This window comes from Tetrao urogallus, assembly GCF_951394365.1.
Source record: "Tetrao urogallus genome assembly, chromosome: 3".
NCBI lineage: Eukaryota > Metazoa > Chordata > Aves > Galliformes > Phasianidae > Tetrao > Tetrao urogallus.
The window spans coordinates 87808865-87831225 of record NC_136815.1 but is presented as its reverse complement, the minus strand read 5'-3'; positions in this window follow the sequence as shown (position 1 = coordinate 87831225).

Genomic DNA, 22361 nt, shown 5'->3' with positions numbered 1-22361 from the left:
AAGATGGTGTGGGATCAAATGCAGCCAGTCCAGAATCCCTCTTCCTCTGGCAAAGGTAAAGCTTCAGCATAAACTTGGATGAGATTCTGCACCTTGTCCATTCCTCCTCATTATTTGAGGACAGAGTCAATCCATCAGTCCTGTATTTTTTATTTGTAACTTGACTAAAGGTGGCTCAAGGTGTTTTTCACAGAAATGCAAGGTATTCATGCGATGAGCTTTTTACTTAAACCTGTCCGATTGCTGACCTGACAAAAGAGGAAAACATACCAGAAAAGTCCTTCTTGCACGGCACCATCTTTCTTTCCCTCCCTTGCCCATTGCTTCCTTCCTCCCTCCATGTCACTCCACGTCGCGACACACATCATTACTGCTAGAGCACTATGATAAATGTATGCAGCTACTGCACAGGCTTTTTACAATTGTCTGAGCCAACAGTATTAATCATGAACTGGGATTTGGAAATCATAACCAGGAGACAGCCGTCGCGACAGCTCTACATCGTAATGACAAAATATGCAGAGCAATGTGGAAGAGAAGAGCGCGCTCTCTGTCATTTGGTCTCTGTGCAATTGAGAGGCACGGTAATAAGCATGTTCATTTCAGTGCTCTTTTCTCTCTTTACTGTAACAATAGTTTTCTTGCTCCGATGGATTTTTTTTTTTTTATTCTATTCTATTCCTTAGAGTATCAATGTTAATCAAGGCACTGCTACCCAGTGCTGTCAAAGAAATAGCACATCCCAACTTAGCCTGCTCATATTGGAGTCACTGCTGCACGTTTAATGGTTTGATGTGGCCATACAATCGCATATAGCCACATATGTGTGTGTACACAGTTGTTCCCATGCTCTTGATCAAACAGCACAGACGTGCTGGAGGAGAGCAAGTATTCCTTTAACTTAAAGGTTTATGTCAATGTTTAATGCAGTATGTTGAGCAGGATTTTAAGTGAGATAAGCTTCCTTTAAGTAACACACGGGCTACGAAGGTTATGGTAACTCAAAATGTGTGTGCTGGATTTTTATCACTTGGGACAATTGCAGCAAAGGCAACCTTTGGGCAAGACTCCTTTTTAGCCAGTACATGAAGCACTTGTGTCAACTTCCACACCGTGCACAGATACAAAACCTTGCAAAAACGGCATCGGAGCCTCAGCTCAGATGAAATTCACAGGTACAAGGGGCCAAACCCCAGCCCTGCCTTCCACCAGCACTCCCCCAAACCTGCTGGAGCTGCATCCCCACGGACTTTGCCTGGGCCAGCCCCGGTCCCGCCACAGTGACCTTGGGAGAGTTCAACGCCGGGAAGGCTCTGGCAGCCTCTGCCTGTCCTCGCATTACCCTGCGGGCGTGCCAAGTGATGATGACAGCCCCATTGGCTTTGAACCGCCTGACGAAGCACGAGGGCTGACTTCAGCCAGCTCCCGCGTGGGGCTGAGCTGGCCCAGTGTGCACCACAAAAATCCAGGGGAGCTTGGACTGACAACCAGTTCCTTGGAGCAAAGCCTCGGCCAGCCAGCTCAAGAAACTGCTTGTGGCTTCCTTTAAGGGCAGTGGGAGAGCTTGACATAGTTTCATGTCTAGAACATAGAGTGCTGGTATCTAATGCAAACCCAAAGTTTAATCACAGAATGTGTTTGATATTCGGTTAAAAGTTGCTAAAAGAAACTTTCCCAGAAAACGTGACAAATAGTGTGCAGCACAGCACCACTGAAGGCAACACATATGCTTTCAGACAGAGCAAAACATACATCTTACAAACAACCAGCTTCCAGAGGGATGCAAATACCTTAATTCCATGTAGTTTCCTAACAGTTGTTTCAACACAAGCTCTTATACGGATTATTTCATACTCACAGGGGTCACTGTACTGCTTACTGATTAGAGGGAGGGAGTCAACTCTTTAAATTTCTCTTTTGTGCCAGCTCTGGTTTTTCCAGCCCAGTGTGCTTGGCATTAGGAGCTGTGTCAACAGTTTCCAAAATAAACTGCAGCGCCAGTTCTTTTGTCTGTATCATACTCTTATAAGTACCTTGAAAAGAGCAAATGTGGCTTATTGATTTAATGGTGCTAGTGCCAAGACCTCTGCTGCTGGATAAAAATAAAACTCCCAAACCCTAGGCGTCTTCATTTTAGCATCTGGAAAACATGTGCATTAGGAAGTTTTGACATATTCCAAAAACGATACACAAACACTGCCAAGTTCTTTTACTGGCCTACAGAAAAAGTCAGCAAAGCCAAAATAAAAGGCTTATTTTATATTCCAACTATCACGTGCAACTCAGGCTTTGAATACTTAAGCAAAACTGTAACTCTACTTATATTTCAAATTCCAGTAACTATCAACAATAAAGGATCTGTCATTTGTCATATATATTTCTAAAATGACAATTACATATTCAGTAGCATGAAACTCAGAATCAAAGCTGCTCAGGACACACAAAAACCCATGGGCTAAATGTGCCTGAAAGTAATGGGGTAGCTTTGCAGAACTCTCCTTGCCACTCCGGACACTTCTATTTGGGAAGAAGCTGATGTGGGGGGAAAAGGGCCTGAGCTTTGCCAAAAGCAGAAGATAAAAGAGTTGCTGATATTTTGCAGGGGAATTATAAGACTTAGGATTTGTTTGTTGTCTTTTCAAAGCACTATTTTAAACTTTAAATTATTTTCTCTTCTTGCAGGAGTAGTTTATTTGGAATGCTTTTTTTTTTTTTTTTTTCCCTCCTGAAACAGCAAAACTGCATTTGCTTGACACTGTTCTTTAGTAACTGCCCCCATCCATTAGCAAAGCATCACTGCAAATTTTTGCTATCCCACCGTTAAAAACAGCATGTTGTTGTGGGTGGGCTTTTTAAAAACAAAAATATTTTACTGATATCATATTAAAGACACAATGCCTGATTGTTGCAGGAAGAACTTGTTATGTGTAGCTAAATCCATATAGGCAAAAGCAGTTTGTAAGATCTGGAGCATCCCCTTGATGTCCTGGTGGTTAGTGGTGCTGCTGACAAAGTTGCGGTTCCTAGCTGCTGGCTGCTCCATTTCCATGAGCTCAGCTAAATAGTCTGTTTGTTTAACTTCAGGCCTTAATACATGCACATAGCTGTGATATTTAAATGCTGCATGAAATGAGGGATCACAGAAAACACAGCATATGACTGTGATGTAGAAGTTCACTGGTGGTGTAGGGATAAAGAGCTGTAGCAATCACCTCTTGCAAGGACTTGAAGAACACATCAGCTTGGGGACCACGACCCCCTCCCCCCTCCTTAATAAGTCTCAGACACTGAGGAGAAGGAAGAAATACTAGTGACACTCCATGGGGACACTACTGAGATACAAAGGTCACCCCACCCACAGGTCTGCTGTGACATTCTCCACACAGCTCCTCCACAGAGAACAAGAGTCACTCCATCTCGTTGCACAGATTCATCTTTGCTTCCACTGTTGAGAAGCAGACCAGAAAGCAAACGAACAAAACTTCAACACTGCAGTAGCTTCTAAGCAGCAGCAGTAATGCCTGCAGAATGAGCTGAGCACCACGGCTCCTCTAGAAGGAGACGGACACCAGGTAATTAAGCCAGGTCTCCATGGGGTTTTCAAAATTCAAGCACCCACCTCATTATACTTGTGGAACAGAGATAGGGTCTTGTCTCAGTATGTCATTTAGTGGTAGCAATTGGCTCGTGACATTTCCATTCCTTTTATGAGCAGTTACTGGATTGTCACAGACACTGTTAAGTGGTCTCATGGCTAAAGCTGAAGTTCTATCACTAAGTGGCTGCATGTAGAAATTTTGTACTATCCAGTTCAGAGAAAAGAAGCCACGTTCTGCATTCAGAGACATAAGCCCAAACAACTGAAGAAAACAATCCTGCCTATCAGCTAGGAAAAAGAGATCTTGAAAAACTGATGTTGCCAGAAAGCAATTTGGAAAAAATAAACAAGCAAACAAACAAAATTAACAAAAAATCCTACTCCAAACTAAAGAGCTATGGGCTAACTGTGGCAGAAATTGTCTTCAAAAAACTTTTCTGTCCCAGCTCTAAAAACTTCCTTTATATACAGAAGCCTTCATCAAAAATGCTTCACCCTCATCAGCAGGGATTTTTTGTAGTTGTTCACAGGCAGTTTTTACAGCAGTATTTAAACCACTGACCTTGGCCTAAGAAAGAATACAGACCATACTCATCCAAGTAGGCTATAAACTGCTAGCCAACTTTACAGCCTTTAAGTCCTGTTAGTCTCCCTTATAAAGTTTAAAACCCTTCTAAGGAATTTATCCCTCTGATTGTTCTTGTGCAATGCACAAAAGATATAAAGACTTGCCTCAGGAAGCATTTGGTTCTGTAATCAGTCACCTTGGAAGTTCCCTAAACCTATCAGTTTAGCAACACGACATCCAAAGAAGAGTCAAAATCAAAATCCCACAATTTTAGCAATAATAAATTTTAGAGATTATACTGGGTTTTGACTCATCAATATATTGTTTTCTTAGCCCTACACGTTGATAAATTGCAAAGAATGTAATAACCTGACACGTTGACAGAGATTCTTTAAATATACTGAGTACCCTGCTAGCTAGAGAGATTACATGGATGGACAAGATATCTTCTGAAATCATACACTGCATCACATAAATGCAAAAAAAAAAAAAAAAAAAAAAAAAAAAAAAAAAAAAAAAAAAAGCCAAACAACACTCTATGCAAGGTCCTATGTTCAATGAGCTCAATAATTAAAAAAAAAAAAAGAAATATGTTTGGGTCTTTTTGAGAAAGAAAGCTGAATTACTTTTATTTTGCTGGGGGTAGGGAAGGAGAAGGAAGCTTCTATGACAGAATGGTGGTGACTATGTTGAAAAGTAGTCTTTTGTAGCCAAAAATTTGCCCTATCAAACAGTGTTATTTTGCTCTTTATATCTGTTGTAGTTTCCATGAAAATAAATAGGAGGCATTACTTTTGGAGTGACCTACATAGGAACAACCCAGTCTACCACTGAATTCAACAGTTCCAGTCTGCATATGCACACCTGATGTGAAAGTACTGGTTTATTTGTGTCCAACTGGTTCTCATTTAGTTTTAATATTTGACAACTAACCCTCATCCAACAGAAGTGCATCAACAGACTTTTAATAGCAGGTGAACACTTTTCTATTTTCTAAACGTTCCGGATCAATAAATAATTACACAGCTCTAAGTACTGGAAATGAACGAAAAGTCAGTAACAGGACAAATATTCACCACGTTAAATCTCACCAGCTCTATATACTTCAAATGCTCATTCCAATAGCTTTAAATATAAGGCTTCTGTTACTGAAACCATGCTGCAGTTATCACAGGTACTGGAACTGGAAAGATATTGCACATAATGGAATGAATACGCCTAGACATATTTATTAGTCCTAATAATATGAGAATATTATTCGTAATCATATGCTCTTAAGAATAAATCTAGTATTATTCCTAAAGAAGGCAAAATAGAAAATAAAGGGGGAGCTATGGCACGAACAATTCGTAAGAGGAAATTGTATGAGAAGCTCACAAACCCACTAAACTGTAAGACCAGCAAACTTGCTAGTAATATATAGCTTAGAAAGAGTATTCTAATCACCTTGAATTGCTCTCTTGACTTTTACAGTGTTGCTGGGGAAAAGAATTGAGGTTATTTTTTAGGTTTACCCGGGACAGATGTTTGTTACAAATAAGTCCTATTACAAGTACACCCTTCAGTACTTTTGAAAGTTAACACGGGAATGGGTGATGCAGATCACCAGGGTCATCCAAATCCTTTTTCAAAGGGAAATCATAATTGGAGAGAAAAAAAATATGTCAACATGTAATGCCAAATTGCTGGGACTTCTCATGGAATTCAGTACAGGTGTACTCTGAATTTCTGCTATGATTCCTTTGTGGCAACATCAGTTACCACTCAGTCACTTGGGCTTTCATATTTACTTACAGAGTTGTATTGACACGCATATTTTATTTATACATGCAACAAGTGGTATTCTGCTGTCTTTCTTTGAAAAAGCAGCATATTTTTGCTGCATGCAACCCAATTGTTTCATTACCATTTTAGTGACTGAGTGCTGCGCCTTGCAGACCACTCTAAGAGGAGATGTGCTGCTACAACAGAAGACATTAACAGCACATCACTTTACTCAGACTTATCAACTGTTTCCAGATCACTTGGGTTGATTAATTATGCACTCCAGAAACTTTGGGATTTACTTTACTGCAAGAATTATTTGCTTGTACAGAAATATCATGCCTTCCCAGACTGATCTTTTTAGTTTAAAACACATATAAAACTACATGCAGAATTTCTTCCTTAGCTGTAGCTTGGATCAAAGATGAATCTGTGGGGCTGCTGCTCAGGTAGAATGCCTTTATATCCTTGGTGCTGATGAAATGTACGTGCTTGCTGGTCTGATGTTTTTAATAATTGTCAAGCAGAGTGTCATTGGGCTTATATACATCGCAATGAGAAATTACTAAAACAGGAACTCCGTTCCTGCTTCTTAATCTGTTGTGTTCGCATCAAAGCCAGACACTGTATAAACAGGAAACTGGAATCAGTCTGATAATGTGTGACCCACAGGACTGAAAATTTAAAGGAGACTGGATACACAGACAGAACTACATACACTTTTGCCTTTTCTGTTTCAAAAAAGTTGTTTTTCAGCAGCGTATCATCCTCCATGAAGCCAGGAACTATACGGTTCTCCAAGAAATCTAGGTAAAGTTAAACAAAGATCTAAAACCAAGCCTCAGTCATACTAAACTACATTGATTCCTTTCTAATTTCAGCCTTGGGAAAAGAGTAAAGGTGAAAACATCAAAAGATACTTAAATCCCATTTCTTAATAGACTTCGCTGCATCAGCTTTGTCTATCACTTTTTTTTAAATTTTATTTTTAATTTTGCTATCAGAAACAGTTGCAAATTGTTTTTAGAAACAAGAAACGAAAGAAGGCCTATGGGAAAACTACTGCACACAACAGAGCACAATGCCTGCAGTTTCTGAACTTCACGTTACTGGGCCTATTGGGCTGCCAAGAGAGTACAACGTGTACCTGTCATTAATATTTATGGTAATCTTCTAGAATAATGAATAAATTCCCCTAAAGGTGCCAGTTAAGATGTTATTACTACCATGAATAGGGCAAATATTGAAAAGGAAACTGAGTTCTGTAAGACTCATGCACCTCACTTTTCAAAGGATAAAATAAAATGGGTTGGAGAAGGAACAAACACAACTTATGTGGCAGACAGGTGGTACAAGGGCAGCTCTGAAATCAGTGCCTCCTATTTATTATGGTGGCCCATGACATCAGAGGCAGATGGTGCGGGCAAGGCAGTAGAAGTTGAACATTCCCACCAATATTCCATTACATTTTGTTGCAGTGCAACCGGTGGCAGCAGTGGGCAGTCTGACAAAATGGCATCTAACATGGAAGTACACGTGAAGCAAAGGTGTGCCATTGAATTCCTCTGTGCAGAAAGAATTGTGACATTCAGTGATGCTTGCTGAACTTTTATGGAGACCAAACAGTGGATGTTGACGCAGTGAGGTGACAGGTGGTGCCTTTCAGCTGTGGCAACAGCTATGTGAAAGACAGGCCATAGTGCAGATGGCCATGCAGGTTTTTATGAGCACAGCATACAGGCTTTTGTTTGCAGCTGATGAAAATGCACGGCTAATATTGGTGACTGCACTGAAAATTAGCATTTGTAACTGCAAATTTGCTCTATCAAATAACTTTGAGCATATCATTGTTAAGTTGTCAGGCTGAGGTGGGTTTCTTGTTTGGTTGGTTTTTTTATCCCATCTAAATTTAATATTACGCACTTTTCAAACAGATAACAACCAAACGATAAAATATGATTCCCATCAATGTTTGCAGGGTCAGCTCATTAGAAAACAAGAAGCTCCAGTGTTCTGTGTGTGGATGGAGCTGACTGTAGAGCTGGAGATGGTCTGTAACTGAGATAAAACACAGAAACGATCACTGGAGATCCAGTCCTAATGTCTTCTTTCCAGGTCACAGGATCTTGACTTCTAAGGACACTAATATACAATACAAGGCAAGAAGACAATGAAGAAATAAAAATACCTATAATAAAACAGAACTATTTTCTATATATAAAAAAAGTTTGGAACAAATAATAATACACAGCATCATTAAAAAGCCTCAGCTATTAGCAGCAAGAGAATTTCAGAAGATTACAGATATCGAGCTATTGTGACTGGGATTAACAGAGTCTCTAATCAGTGAAACCTTTCAGTAGTTACAAAGTCATAATGATGTAAAAAACAACAACAAGAAAAACTTGAACAAAGAAGCTTTAGGGCACAAAATCATTTCCTGAAGTACTAAACATTGAATTCTATTAATATGGCTCATGTGGATACATAAAGAAGTGAGATCTTTGCTTTTCAGCACAGTGAGGTTTTCTGTTGATGATGCTTAGTAGTAGGCATGTGTTAAAATCCATCCTTATTCAAGAAGCATTCAAGCCGGCACTTAAATTCCACAAAAACCAAGCTTACCTTTTCCAGTTAATGCTGACATTGGAAACAAGTAAAAAATGGTGCTGACAACAGAAGTGCAACCTTTGCTTTCATGCTAGAAGGCCATGTGAACAAAGATTTTCGGATTCATTTTCCTGTACAGCAAAGGTGGAATGGACTTAAATCATAGAGCCATGATACCTAGCATAAAACACAGCTTCATTCGCCACAAAATCAGCTAGTAAAAGATGCTTTTCCCAACCAATAAAGCACACATTGGCACTGAAATTTGGTAAAAAAAAAAAGAAAAAAAAAAAAAAAAAAGAAAAAAAAGATGCATTATCTCTATTCCAAACTAACTGAAAGCTACTAGTTTACTTGTGTATTTATGCTATTTGGTCCTGCTTACAACTGCTCCAGATAAAGGATGTAGCACATCCTTGGGAGTAAGAAAATTGGAGATGACAAAATTTCCTCCAAACACCTCCATCAGCCTTCAACTACCTTTGTCAACACACTGATTGATGTCTTTTCACAGTAGGACCCATTGGACCGGCCTTATTCCAGTACCCACAGACTTCAGGGGTTTCACTGCTCGAAGATTTCAGGATGAGTCTCGACAATGAAAGATAAAATAACTTCAGCATGTTGAGTTGTAATAGACAACTGAACTGAATAGACAACTCAGACAAAGAGGCACTGGAAGAAATTGTTTAACTTTTCTCAAGCAAGGATTTTTCTCAAGAAGGATTGCAATATAGGATGCAAAACTTACATGAAGGCTTAGAATATTATATAAGTTCACTGCATTACTTTTTTCTTGCTTTGCCATTCAGAAACACACATATCCTGCATTTTCTCAGAGAACCAACCAGCCACTTACAAGTCTATTGTTATTAGGTACTATTCAAAAGAGCTTGGCTCAAATTACTGGATTCCCTCCCAGAGCCATGACAGCATCTCAGACTTATGGATAGTCATGTGGTTGATCATTGACTTATACATCCTCTGTTTTTGCTCCTATAAGATTGTAAGTGCATTGTGCAACAGAAAACTCCTAATGCTTCCACTCATAGCAAACTACAGTCTTGTACTCAATTGTTGCCTTTTATATCTCTATTTCCTTACTCTCCTAATATTAACTGATAACATGATGGAAAAATCAAAAGCAATTTAACTGGCCAAAATCTCCTAACTGCCCAGTTTAACAGGTTTATTTGTGTTCAAAGTTCTTTTTCAGCTTTAAAAATCACAGCTTTTCTATCACTACACATTGCCTCCGAGTCCCTTCCTGCTTCGGGAAACTGGACAGGCTATTAAAAATGTGGTCTAGGAAAAGAGTGAGACAATTCTTACAATTTTCACTGTTAACAGAAGTCAAGCCAATAATGCTCTATGATCAGCAAGTGTATTCACGTTGTGTTATTTTGGGGAGAAAAAGATATTTTTTTTGTTCTTGCTCTTAGTTGCTTAATTATCACTACTATTTAATAACACTGCATTTTCACTGGTATTGATGGAAGAAGAGCAGATTTCAGACCTGTTGTATTCTGATTAGTAAAGGGCTATCTGCCTTGCGTGCACTGTGCTAGGCAGGATTCCTTCTTTTCAGTGTTTCAAATATTATAAATCAACAACAGTTGCAAAACTCCCCTCAGGGCTTAAGGTATTTTACTGCCAAAATCCAACTCTCAGATGCACGATTAGCCCTTAGTGTGAACTAGTGTCATACCTCCTCCTTCATTTTCCGTTCTGTTTTGTACCCCCATATAATTATAGAGGCTTTTAAACATCATTTGAAGAAACAGGAATGGGACAGAAGTATCCCCTGTAAGAAGTGAATTTAAGGTTGAAGCAATAGTACTTTTGTACAAATGTAGATTTGCCACAGAATACAGAATAATGTATTATTATGATGTCAATCTTTGAGAATCAAAAAATCAGTAGTACATACAGTAGTATACTGTTCAATAATAAATATAATGCATGTACACATATGTATAATTAATGAAAACAGGCTGTGCATTGTAAATATCACTGTTACCAAGGCACCATAGGATCTAAACAATTTTCCAGGAAATTTTTCCAGTGGTATCTTTTGTAAGCAGGCAAATTAATTTTTTTTTTATTAGTTAAATCTCAGACATTTGCAACAATAATTCACTGACTCTATTTTATTCCCTTCCACTTAGCAACACTGCAAAACTAAACACAGTTCTATAAGCACAGACACTCTTCTTCTGGTTGACCTATGGAGAACAAAATTATTCATTAGACAATTAATCTGAAAGAGAACAAAATGATGCACCTGTGGCAGGTTGAGCATTCAAGAGCAGTAGTTAAAGGTCTTCAGTTAACTGTATATGAGTAAATGTGTAATGTCTTTGTCTAGACTAAGATTTGGAAGTGCCCTGTTATCTTATTTTAGCTAACAATTTGCTAAGATGTCTTTTGTGTTTAAAGCAACATATAAGCATATAACCTTAATGCATTTTAAACTGATCAAATTATAACATGCTAGGAAATGAATTCTAATCGACACAAAGATATAGATAAGGGGATGCAAACTAGAATCCTAAACTAGTCAGAACTGGATAGCTGAAGTTTTCTGTTTCCCACCTTCAAGCCATAAACTAGAAAAAGTTATGGAGGAGTAAATTAAATTAAGTCAGACTTATGTTAATGGTCAGGTAGAATCCTCAAATTTATTTACTTAAAGCAATTAGACATCACTCCCTGCCTTCTTTATTCCATGCCCGTGCCATAAAAATAATGCTACCATAATCTCTAGAGTAATCGTATCAAGAAAGAATATCTCTTCAGTTCTGTATTTGAAGTTCTGTCATGATAAGTCATGAAAACAAACAAAATCCACAGTTTGCTAAGTCTTTTAAAATCGTGTACGGAGACTTAAGTAGGATATACTCAAAATGAAGTAACTTTTTTGGCCCAGAAGAGTGAACTGTGCTCTTTGCAAGCCAAGGGAATGATTTAAAAATGCTAAACTGTCACATATTAACTATATTTCACTTTCCTGTATTAAAATCACAACAATGAACTTATTTGGATAACAATGACCTGTGATCCTATAAATCTCTTGTCCAATAATGGCACAGGAATGGGTACTACATTCATTACAGCAAAGCAACAAGGAGCAACAAAATGTGCTGTACACATAAGAATGCAGAGGAGAGCTGAACTTCAGTTTAAAACAAAACTAAGTTGGAATGATTTGACAAATATTGCCTTTCTGTTCATTACCATTGTTTTCTATGGAGAATTTGCATGATTTACTTAACGAGTCAAAACAAATATTCAATTGTGTTTTGTTACACATACACACACATGTACATATTCGCCTCAAAACACCAGCATTAAAAATAAGTGTGTATCAGTAGCCAGGCTAACACACCTTCAAATTTGAATTTTTGCCCCTTTTATTGATGCAGCTGTGTATCTTAGAGCCTTCAGATCTACTCAGTAAGCCATCACTTGCATTTTTACTACATATCCTTATAGAGTGAGATGTTCATAGTGACTTAGGCAGTGGAAGAGTTTTATCAAGAATAGAGGTTTTCAGCACACAAGTTGCAAAGAGATGCTAATGTTCTTCAGTTCTGACACAGCAAACAAGCACAAATAATTCATCATGTATGGAAGTGAAAAGGAATGTAATGCAATTCCCTGGATGGGAAGGCATATTTATTATTTCAATATGGAATTTATTCTGGTTGATGGATGTAGACCAAGAGGAAAAAAAAAAAGAAAAAAAAAAAATCAATACACAGTCTAGCATGTATTCAGTCTGAATTTCACTCTAAGCAAGGATAGAAAGGTGAAAGATGCAAAGAGAAAAAAAAATTATATATAAATTCTAATATACTGTTATTGCTATACAAGGATTTAACTCACTGAAGTTAATAAGTTAACTAGAGGATGTCATCATCCAGAATTAAGATTTAAAAACATATAGTAAGTCAACTTCCCTTCTGTAAATAGCCTTTACTCATTCATCTTTTATGCAATCATTTTACAACATGACCTGTAAGCAGTGGAAGTTTACCAGCAGGATGCACTGCGGAAAAGCAAAATGTGTTTTGTTTCCTATCCATCGTCCATACTCCTACCTTTTCACTTTAAAAAAATGAGATAATGAGAACTCATCAGGTTTCTGAGATTCCCCTTGCAAATTCAGAACAGTAAAAATCTGCTTTCCTCATTGTTCTTTTTACGTACTGTAATTGTTTTTCACGGGCTGTGCTTCTTCCAGAGGAACTCTAATGCAATTTGTCTCCTTAAGAGCTACTGCTGGGTTCCTTGGAAGACTCAGGACATGGGTAGAAAAATGTCAAGGGGGAAACCTTGCCCAGACATAGACCAGGCAGCAAAGATCCCCAGGGAAAAAAATCATGTTTATTAAGCCACTACTCTTGTTCAGTAAAGGTTAGCAAGCATTACAACGAATTTCCTCTTGGGTCAAATAAAGCAGAAATGAGAGTGGATGTGATACCACCTGACAGGCCTTGATTTTTAGCTGGAAGCTACAGTACTATTTTGGATTCTTTTAGGTTCTGGATCTCAGTTTACAACAATAAAACATCTCCACGATTGGAAACAAAACAAAACAAAAAACAAAACAACAACAAAAAAAAACACAACCCAAAAACCAACAATGAAGAACAGTCATTTTATCTCCAGAGAACTATAAAAGTTTTGGGGTTTTTTTTGGGTATAATATTCCACCATTACATGTGAATCTGGGGCAGGCTGGTAATAACAAACTGCATAAAAAGGATGGCTAAAACCATAGATGTACAACCAAAAATTGCTCCTGCACAAGCTTTAGAAGAGTCAAAACCACTACTTATTTTTTTCCAGCTTTATGAAAGTGCAATCCTGTGAGAGGCCTATTGTGTTCCTCTTCAGAAAAATAAATTCACCGTATTTACCGAGAAATGTACTCTGCAAATGATCTAACATCTCATTAAGATGATTTTACCCCATATTGTTCTGGCACACAGGCTCTCACAAACATTTTCAATACTCCGCTCTTCAGATCTCATCAGAATCCTAAACTAGGTCATCTGGAAGGATGATATAGCACACAAACAAACCGATCACATCCAACTTCTCCCTTTCTTACGTGCCTACTATTTAGAGGAATTTGCCCTGCAAAGGAAAGGAAAAAATAAATAAATAAGTCTTGGGTGGCCCTTTCCCAATAGTTCTCTCTGCACCCCAAGAAAGGCAAGCTGCAGATCAGGGCTAAGGTCTGTCACATCAGGGCGGCAGGCAGCAAGGTCTATTCTTAGCACGCAGGAGCTGACATTTAGTAGAACCGTAACAAAGACAAGGGAGTTTGTGAACACTCTGCCAAGAGGCCAAGGGCCACGTCATCCTGATAACTCAGATTACAACTGCAGCTTATTTCATTTTGTTTACCTCATGCTAGCAAAGATGTAGGGAAAAATACTTCAATTGTCTCACAAAGAAAAGGCAGCTGAGAATTAACAACAAGACAAACTTCCATTGGCGCTGGACTTATGTTTATGAATAAATAGATAATCAGTCACACATTTCAAGGGAAACATGTTAATGATGAACTTCTGACCAATGCACAAAAATGCAATCATTTAACAGTTTGCATCTTAGAAAAAGATACGTATGATACAGTTTTGGTATTTTGCTTTCCAAAGCAACAAAAAAAATTTACTTAAAAATGGACAGCCATTATCCCCAAAGGTATTTGTTTCAGTTGTCTCATAAACAATAAATTTTTTGTGCTCTTCCGCAGAAAGAACACGAGTAATTGACGTTTACACATTGATACTCCTTTGAAAATATCCCATGCAATGCTCTTCTGCTGGATCAATAGCCTACTAAGGATATGCAGGCCTAGCAGTCGCCACTGTAGATAAATGCAGCCAATTTCTGAATACATCACCAAACCCAGAAGTTCGGCCCTCGTTTTTAAGTCTCACAGTTCGGAAAACTTTCAGGAAAGGGAAGGAGAAAGAAGGGAGAAAATACACAGCTAGAAGCAAAATAAGCAACCTCCAATCAAGAACTACAGAAGAAATCTGCCAAATATGAAATTAAATTAGTGCTAAACATTGTTGAAACCATAAGTAGATCTTAATTTCTAAGTTCTAGCCCTGATACAATCTAGTCCTCAAGGGAAAAAATAACTGAATTCTCTGGTCTTCACCTGTTGTAAATAGTTGCAAAACACAAGCCGTTTTCTTTACACCTATAACTTCCTCTGAGTTCAGTAGTTCAAAAAGTCTCATTATTGCAGCAGATAAGACAGAATTATGACTCTGGGCTTGACATGGTGAAGTGCCTCATTACACACCATCACAGACATCACAGAATGCAACAGAGATTTCTTCGTCAAGGAGAAATAATGAGCTGTCCTGGGTCTGCAGTGTCTTTTATAGCCTCCCAGATGTTTGCACTTATTTATTTATTTATTTTTGCACTTAAAAGCCCCCGAGCTGCTATCAACTCAGTAATGAAAAATATAACAGCATAAAGCTGATAAATATCAAAATACGGGGATTGCTGATTATGGAAATAAACTGTTTGTTCAGCATTTTGTTTTGATAATATGGGATGCGCTCAGATTCTTTCCTCCACAATTCCCTCCTCATTAACATCCTGTCCAGTTTGCTGCAGGCTATGACGTTGTCTCCAATAATAGTTTTGGCATATGTTTCCTAAGGAAAGGCCTGGCCACCCTTCTGCAGAGAGGATGTCGATTGTGTTCATGCTGGAGATGCACACGCACCGCCTCCTGCTGGGTTTAAGCCCCAGTATCCACATGACCTGTCACTACCACTCAATAACAGCCACCCAAAGCCCATACAGCACTGCAGATCTTCCCTAGAAATGGGCGATGTATGTTTGTGTCTCTACATATAGAGACACAAACACATGTATGAAAGACAGACAGACAGGCACAGCCATGCAAGCACTTAAAGCATACTGCAGAAGTGCATTGCATCTTACAGTGGGAAAAAAAAAAACTCACAAAACTCACTGTCATTCCTCGAAATCTTAAACGAAGGGCAAAAATACCTTGGGGAAAAGGCAAGCTTGTTCGCTCCCATCATCACAGATCCTCATATTCAGAGGCCACTGTTACTTTTGCTTAAGGCTATTTCTTCTATTTTTTGAGAGAGATGCAAAAGTAACAGGAGTGTTGTGTTAATGCAAAAGCATAATAAAGTTTTCAGCAGTGGTAAGACAAAATGAAATCCCAAATGCCCAAAATGCACCAGTTGGAGGTCTGATCTTCAGTAAATAGAATAACCAGCGATAAATGACCAGAAACTCCTCTTTGAACTTTGGACTCCTCTAAATCAGTAAATTAAAAAACAAAAAAAAACAACCATCAACCAACCAACCACATTTTAGACAGTAGACTTCAAGTATCTCTACAGTTACTAGAGTAGTCCTCGGTTTCCACAGACCTGTTGGCACTCTCTCCTGTACCATAGGAAAAAATTTCAGTCCAGAGATAAATCTCATAATGTAATTTAGATGTGGCCACCTTCTTTTGGTGCCCTGTGGCCTCAGTGCCAAAGAATAATTCCAAGCACATTTACTTTTTTTAAATTACAGACCCAACCCATCTGTCTGCTACCAAAAAATCTCTTAACATAGGTATCATATCTCTCTTTCGTGGAGGAACAGCATAACATCATCATTTCTGAGTAGAGCTCCCCAGCTCCTTCTACCAGATGAAGCAAACTGTCTTAATTCCACATTAACTACTCTGTGAGGAACATGAAATATATAGGAAGCATATATTTGCCATATCCAGCATATTCCTTACTCAAAATTCTGAAAAGATGAAGTAATAACAGCAAAACTGACCCAGGAAGCAATATGAAAAGGAACACGAAGATGACAAATGCACAATGCCAAGCCTACATTCTTTTCATTTAAAAAAATAATTATGGGTAGATAAGCTTATGCTCCTACATGCAAATTAAACACCTTAGTACTCATAACATGTAAAAACTTTGGTCTATTCACAGAATCACAGAACGACCAGGGTTGCAAGGGACCTGAAGCATCATGAATGTCCAACCCCCTGCCACATGCAGGGCCACCAACCTCCTCATTTAATACCAGACCAGGCTGCCCAGCGCCCCATCCAACCTGGCCTTGAACACCTCTAGGGATGGACGGGGCATCACAGCCTCTCTGGGCAGCTGTTCCAGCACCTCATCATTCTCTCTGTAAAGATTTTGTTGTCTATTCTTTGTGTCTATTTAAAGATGGGCAAAGGACTTTTGCTGGGCTTGAAATCCAACTGGGAGACAGAAAGTGTAAACTTCTAAGGCTCTAAAGCAGCATTAAAGACTGCATTCATACTGAGACTGGCATTGGAAAGAACCCATACACCCACAGTGCACCTTTTTCCCTGAAGAGCTTCAGGTCAGGAGAAGCCAAAGCTTTATTGCATGATCATGTCTCCACTGAACCAGAACACACAGTGAGTCAAAGGAGAAATGCCAAAAAATTGAAAAAGAAAAGCCTAGACTTTATTTCCTACAGTAACATTAAAGGAGGGAACGATGGGTCCCAGGAGTTCTCATTTTTCCAAACAGAAAAACAAAAAGTGCAACTTCTCACAGAAACTCCAGTCCTAAAGTACTTGCTACCCAAGTGCCTTCAAATCCTTAACTTCTCATCTCCAGTAAGTACACAGATATCTATTTGGACAAGAAGGAGGTGGCCTGATTTTCTCCTTCCTGAATTCTTCTGAAGAAGTTTCTCACCTTCACATTCTCTCATTAAAGCAATTAAGTCAGTAGGGCAACAGATACTAGTAAAGATGCCAATATTGACAGTGCCTTTCATTCTGCCATCCTAACCTGTGTTAACAATAATTTATGGTACTGTCAGTACTCAACACAGCCTAAATACAAACTCTTGGTCTCTTGTTCCTTAATGCACCTTGCTCTTTGCACGATGGGTGCATTTACACTGCAAACTCTATTCCAGGGGAGGCAGGGCAAAGGCCATAATCTGGCACAAAACCCATTTAGAAAAACAAGCAGAATGAGTATTTCTTCCTGATGCTGTGTATCTCATGATTGCCAGGTGCCAAGGACTGCTGATTTTGTTTTCTTTTTTTTTTCCCCCCTAAAGCCACATGTCATGTTTGACAACACCCTTGTGAACTTTTGGCCTGACTTAAAACAGCCGTAGATTATCCCCCAGAAGTGAAGCCTGCTTCAGTGAAAATTGTTGTTCCCTCCTATCTGTAATTTAGAGAGGAAATAAGAGAACATAGACAGGAAGGAAAGTATGGGGAGATAGTGAAGCAGAAATGAAAAAACTGTAGGTACAGAGTTTCTGTACATATTCTAGACCAAAGCAAATCGCCCTATTTCAAAATGCACCACTCACAAAACTACATGCATTTTTAAGGACAATACTCATCTGCTCTTTGCAGGACCAGACTCAAGAATTCTAAATGAAAAATACATTTTAAATACAATAGACGCTGAGAAGCCAACATAGTAAAATATTACAACTGTGAGTTAGATGTAAATCATTCTAAAGATACACAGCTCTCTCTCTCCTATCTCCTTTCCTCTCCCTACATGTTGCAACGTCTCTGAGGTGATACAGAAAACCCAAAGCAGAATGCTGGGCATGAGAAATGTCACTCACCTACGTCTGTTTTGGTTACATTTCCCATCACCAAGCAGACAGGAAACGTTCTCAAGCTCACAAAGAGGCAAACAGAAGCCAGAGCTAAAAGTAGACTGTTTTTTTTTTCTGCATACTATTACTCTGAAAGAACGGAAACCATATGGGGATTGGGTTATTATTCTACTAGTTACTGCCTTCAGGTGGCTCCAAATTAAAAAGAAAGATTGTCAGCAGATGTACCCATCTATTCTACCTCTTCTTCACCTGGCCTATTATAGTGCTATTGCAGCTATGCCCACCAGCAAGCTCTAGCTTAAGATATTCCAGCATTTCACTATCCAACCCTTTACCCCCTTAAGCACTAACAGGCTGATAACTTAGCTAAAAAATATCACTCTGGGCTTAACCATCAAGCACCTTTTTCCTTTAAGGAATGATCCAAAGGATTTTCAGATCTATTTTTTTATTTTTTTAAGCTGCTGCACACAGAACAAGCCATAGCACAGACATTCCCTGAGAGCTCTGTCATGTCCTATGTCACCCACCTGTGCTTTAACCTCTGCAGCATCACAACCTTCTCTTGTTCCCTCGGTCACCAAATGCAATTTTACTTCCCTGTATCTTCACATCCTCAGAATCTTTAAGGAATGTTCAAAGGAACAAGCCACTAAAATTTAAATCTGTGCCGAATGTTGAAGTTCAATCACCTTTAGCCCAGTATCACCTTTTTCAGACTAAAAAATATAACTGAAGTTACTGGTCAGGGAACAGGTCATCATCATTAGAAAACAGCTAGAATGAATGAACAGATAAATGCATCAAATTTAAGAAACAACGGTGATAAGCACTCTCTCCCACTTTGTTTCCTGTTTGCAGATAGCTGGACAACAACAGAAAGAGATGTTGTTTGAAAAGTATTTTTTCATGCCAGATACATGCACAGAAAACTGCCACAGACATCTTCAAATATATGCCTCAAATACATCTACGCAATATTCAAAGTATCTCAAAGACACAAAATAACTGACGGTGCAAAACTGACCTATGGGAGAATTCACAAGCAATTCATATTCACTCCATGGCACAGAAAAAAATTACACAGAAAACTGTGGGTGTAATATTTTAAAACCGTGAGCTCGATGGCATACTTTAGTACCATAACATTGTAGGCTGATTTGCAATTACTCTGTGATTTGCAAGAGTAGTGAAATAAATATAAAACTGATCAGGAAAAGAACAGCAAGAATGCTAACTTCAGGGCATCTTAGTGCGAGCAGTTGTCTGTTTCCTCATACAAATATACAAGCATTCATCACCAGTAATAAGTAGGACTGAAAACTAGAGGCACTGCTGAATTTCAAAAGTTTTTCCTGAGTGTATTCCAGAATTATTTGTCATTACACACATTCATAAGAAAAGCCTCAAATTGTTTTCTACAAAATTACTTTCAATTTTTTCTAGATTGACCTTCGTGGAAACAATTTTTCTTTTCTCAGAAATCTGTAGAAGGAAAAAAAAATATATATTCTATAGCAACAACAAAATCATTTGTGAAAAAAGGAAAGAAAAGTAGTGAAGATTGTACCAGATGCTGTTCCTTACACAGTATACTCATACTGATGGGGCAGTGAAGCTAAAAGTTACATCTGGGAACGCAGGAGAACTTTTCAGCTGCAAATATTGAAGCAGCTTCCTTTTGAATTACTGCTCTTGTTATTTTTGCAGCTGCTCGTGAACTTTCCAGAATTTGCTGCTGAACACAAACTAAGGAAGACCTCAGAAATATTGAAGTACTACTTTTAACTACATCGAGAATAACAGAAATAAAGCAATAATGACCACATCGCTTTCCAAGATGGACTTGTTCTTACACATTCAAATTGCTGTTGAAACTACTCTCCTTCAGGCATTGTTGGCTCATTCCAAACACTGAAGCATCCTTAAAATCATTCAGTGCACTTGAACAAGGCCCATGTTCTATAACAGAAGTGTCCTTATTCTAATAAGGGATCTGAATCAATTCAAATACAATATCCAAGACAACTTGCACTGCATAGTAGCACAGGCTTAGCTATATGATAGTATTATATGAAATTAGATCAAGCCCAGCAATGCCCACATGGACCCAGGTTTCCCTACATATGTGAATGCATTCAAATACTTTTATTATTAAATCCATTTAGAGGATTTCAACAATTCATTTAAAAGGCTTGGTGAGATTTTCTGGTTTTCAATAGACTTCGATCTCCCTAGTGATTATATTCGGCCCCAAAACCCACAGTAGCTGTACACACTCCTGTAGCACTGCTAAATCCCACTTACCAACTGCAAGCAATTTATACTAACGTGACGTAAAAAGAGTAGGTACCTAGGAGGAAATTACCTAGGAGGAAATCTTCTTGAAATAATGTATTAATATTGACAAGATATTAATGCTACTCTATATATCTACACGTGAACACTTTGACCTTAGTTTACAGGCATATGATGCTCTATTTTAAACTCAGAAATAAGATTCTTATTACTACGCTCTGCGCCTGCCTTTGGACAGCATTTCTTTTCCAAACTTTTAGCCATCAGAACCAAATCAGAACCAAATTGTAATTCAGTGTGTCTGCAAAAGTTATTTTAGGGACGTGAGAACAACCATTTCTTTGCACAGACACTCTTAAATCACACATTCTTTAAAGTCGAACTGAAAAAGCAATACACTTCCATTTAATCATGTCAGCTCTACAGAGAAGGACCTGGGTGTTCTAGTGGACAACAGGTTGGCCATGAGCCAGCAGTGTGCTCTTCTGGCCAGGAATGCCAGTGGTATCCTGAGGTGCATTACAAAGAGAGTGGTCAACAAGTCGATGAGGTTAATAAGTATCTAAAAGGAGACGTGAGGCCACTGGATGAGGCCAAGCTCTTCTCAGTGGTGCATAGTTGTATAATCAATGAATATTAGGATGCTATAATTATGAAATAGACAAGAGAGTTTGGCAAAGCAAATTATGATAACAAAAGGAGAATAGACAAAAAGCTTACCCCTATCCTGGGCTCACTTACAAAACACCAGCAGAGATCCTTCCCCACTGGCAGCCAGCTCTTCAATAGGTCTAGGAGAGGTGCAGCCAGGCTCCCCCCCTTCCGGCACACAGCTGAATTGCCTTCACCTGTGCTCCTGTGGCTGACTCAGTGCTCGCCTCAGGTGGTCAATTAGAGGTTCCCATACAATAATGATAGGACAAGGAGCAATGGACTAAAACTTGAACATAGAAGTTCCATATGAACACGCCTAAGAACTTCTTTACAAGGGTGACAGCACTGGAACAGTGCAAGTTTCAGAGTCTCTTTCTATGGAGATACTGAAGACCTGTCTGGATGGCTACATGTGCAACCTATTGTAGGGAACCTGCTTTAGCAGAGGGACAGAACTCGATGTCTTGAGGTCCCTTCCAGTCCCTGCAATTCTGTGATTCTGTGATTATTTGCTAATTAATATAATGTTCCCCCTGAATGTAAATACCATTCTTCCCTACAAGATTATGCAGTTGTTTTCCAGTTTAAATATAAAACATTACTAAAGGATAAACGGAATACTTCTACACAAAGATAAGATGAGCAGGGATTTGCACCACAATAAGAAATGTAATTACTGATAAAAACAACAACTTTGTGTTTGGTTCAGCACCGACTGGAAATCTTAGATCTCTGACAACATGCACAACAGTATCCCCAAACTCTTTTTGAAACTGCTCTGGTCATACATTTTTTAAACAAACAGATATTGATGCAGAAGGTGATCATGGAACAGATATAGGCTGCAGGAGATCTCACGCTGATGAAAAGCAGCAGCAGTCACTCTTTGCAATTCTGGACCTACACAGTCCTATAGTATACCTAGAAATGTTAAAGATGTTATCTTACTCTGTTCTTAAGGCACCCATCCGCTGAATTGGTCATGAACTGACCTTTGGATAGTCTTAGGTGCTCCCCAGAAAAACCTTCTGTCATGGGCACATTACCAACCCTGACCCCCTGCCTGCAGTAGGACCTCAGGATCAGGGTATTAGATGAGTTGCTTATGTTTCTCATGCCTCACAAGAGGAAAAGTTTAGAAATGGTTGGCTCTCAGAGGTAATGAGGGTGGGGTAGGGGTGCAAAGATACACCATTCAGGAGG